General features: G+C 38.1%; 1 long non-coding RNA gene across 1 annotated transcript; it reads right to left on the bottom strand.

Moving 5' to 3' along the window:
* Window positions 1-220: 220 nt before the first annotated feature.
* On the bottom strand, window positions 221-1,856 carry LOC141346298 (uncharacterized). The gene is made up of 3 exons (XR_012357189.1): window positions 1,620-1,856; window positions 1,093-1,410; window positions 221-977 (listed from the first exon to the last, which is right to left on the bottom strand). It is a non-coding gene; the product is annotated as an uncharacterized lncRNA (long non-coding RNA).
* Between the last annotated feature and the right edge of the window lie 993 nt (window positions 1,857-2,849).

Here is a 2,849-nt window from a genome sequence, read left to right as displayed (position 1 = left end):
TGAGCTTGAGACGCTCTCGGCTCCTGAAAACATGACGAATGAGCAGAACGCATGCTGGCCTATTTATATCTTCTCTCCAGATTTTTGAGTTTTATTGTTTTTTTTTTTGTTTTGTTTTTTTTTGCATGCCACAGCCTTACAAGTAAAATTCTGCCTTGTCTTTATTCTCAATTTTTCTCAAAGTCCTTATTTTCAATTTATTAGACATTGAGGTCTTATTTTGATGCATTATTAACACACTAAACTGCTAATAATAAACACACACATACATAAATACACTACATATGCATATCATGTGTAATACAATTCATGCAGTGTTTATATTCATTTTCCTCACCATAGTAGTCATCATAATACACTGGAAGTAAACACACAGAGCGGGTGCTTGTTGCACCCAGGAACAACACAAAAATTGGTTTTCCATAGAATTTAATCTTACTGTTAGTGCTTTTGGTGTGATTGATTACCTCATTGTGACTAAACAGGCCAAGTCTTCGGCATGGGATAGGTGTCTTTTATGTGTAAATTTGAGTGGTGTGTTAATGTGTTTATTAATCTGAATTAAAGTTCAAAATTAGCTTTTTGGAGTTATTGCTACCATTGTTTCCATTATAGTTGAATGAGAATCCAAAGGAGACACAAACAGAAGACTCGACCAGTGCAGCTGTCACTGCTGAAAGACTTTGTCTTAGACTGTGTGTTATATTCCATAACAATGTTCTTGCTTGTTATATATTGCTTAATTTGAGGTACCCAGTAAGAACAGTTATACGTTTTCCAGTTTGAACTGCCATTGAGAGAACTAACAACTGTATACGATCCATCAACAGCAGGATAAATGCCATGGGTTGATTTGCTTGTAAGATTGACTCTTCCATGAAACCAGTGGATACGCCCATCATGGTTTGACCTCTCAACCTTGCAGGTCACCGTGTTTTTTCCATCTTCATTTATCTGGACAATTTTCTGAGGACACTCTGTGGGTAGAAGGAAGAGAGACTATGATTATTTTTAATCTATGAAGGTAAAATGCTTAATAAGGCTCTGTTTATTATCCACTCTCAATCAATCAATCAATTTCAGCCTACATACCCAATGTCACATTGGTAGCAGCACTTGAATGTCCATGGGAGGATCGGAGTTTGCAGATATAGTGTCCAATGTCATCTGATTTTGGGTGGGCAATAGTTAGTGACAGCTGTTTGTTTGGCATGTATTGACAGTGGATGGAATCTTTGATTGCTGTCTTGTTTTCAGTGCATATTGTTGTATTAGATTTTTTAATCCAGCTCAGATGAGTAACCTGGAATTCACGGTCCTTCCCATCAGATAGAGAAACATTGCAGTGCAGAGTGATGGCCTGGTGGCAGTAGGAAATCACAGGTTTGGTAACTAGCACACTCACCATGTCTGTTTAAGAGAAAGACAGTAATTCAGATGGATATAAATAGATGGATATTATGGATATAACTGAAGATAATAAAAAAACAATAAGATAAAAGACGCCTGAGAGTTAATTACTAACTTTTCTAGGTAAACGTTAATTATGATTTATACAAAATGTAATGTCGCTGTGAAAGTTTGTTTTAGCACAATAATGATGAGGAGGAATAACTCACCAACTACTGCTGAAACAGATGAGATGAAGAGAAGAACAGAAAGTTGCATACTGAAGATATTTCAGCTTTAGTAGCACTAAAAAAATAAACAAAAAAAATATATATTAAAGGTCCCATATTGTACCAATTTCTGGAGGTTTAAAAAAATCCATCTCAATATATTTTTACAGCTCCTTTTTTTAGGAGCTCTGTCAAGAACAGGTCGATTTTGTCCCATCTAATTAATATTCATGAGCGTCTCTTCTGATTGGCCTGTTGTTTTCTGAGTGACGCACGGCTAGACCAATCACAGGTAACTACGATCATGTACGCTGTAGCCTGCTGTGGTTTGGTGATACTCAACAGGGCTGCGTTTCCCAAAAGCATCGTAAGCTTAAGTACATCGTAGACCCATTGAAACCAATGGAGCTACGATCAACTTAAGCTTACGATGCTTTTGGGAAACGCTGCCCAGGATGTTTCAGAGTGATAATTAATGTTTTTTCTTTTTCAAACACAGAATGTAGTAAGCTACATAACTGTTGCTTTATAAAGGCAGTGTTGTAGTGATGATGCACGTTATCGTGCGACTCTTCACGACGAAAAAATATGTGCAAAGTGGAATGAAGCAGCGATCAGGGAGCTCATCGCTATCAGCGCTGAAGCACAGATTGTTCATCAGGTTAGTTCAAGTTTATTGAAACGAATGCATTACATCTCACATCCAAATGTTTCATGTCTTTACCGGATCTTTACGGATTGTGTGTGAAGCACGCACAGATTCCGGAAAAATGTGTGTAAATGAACTAAATCAAACAATTACGGAACAAATCATGGGACACATTATCCGTGTATTTTGCGAAATGGCTGTGTGAAAGAGGCTGAAGTTGACGTGCCACTGGTCTTTTATATTATTGTTTTTCGGAAGCCTGTGCAATGATATAGTTTCGACATCTATCAACTGAATAGCGTTTTCTCGACTTGTTTCCGTGTTGTTGTTGCTCAGCAGTGGAATGGATGCGATGTTGTCAGGGGTTTGGCAAAAGGAGGGTGGGACTTTGGTTGGTGCTAGAGGTGGTGACTGAAGGCGGTGACTGAGTAGATCGGACGTCACACTTCTACGGAAGTCACAGCGTCTTGTGAAAAGAAACAGCTACTTTATGAAGGCTGTGTGCAGTTTGCTGTGGACTGACTGTTTTGAAACTTATATGGTAGCTACATAGCCCCTAGACCTCAGTTATCATGAAAAAA

The sequence above is a fragment of the Garra rufa genome, chromosome 12, assembly GCF_049309525.1.
Source record: "Garra rufa chromosome 12, GarRuf1.0, whole genome shotgun sequence".
Classification (NCBI taxonomy): Eukaryota; Metazoa; Chordata; class Actinopteri; order Cypriniformes; family Cyprinidae; genus Garra; species Garra rufa.
The sequence above is the reverse complement of the archived record's forward strand: the minus strand, read 5'-3'. Positions and strand labels throughout refer to the sequence as shown.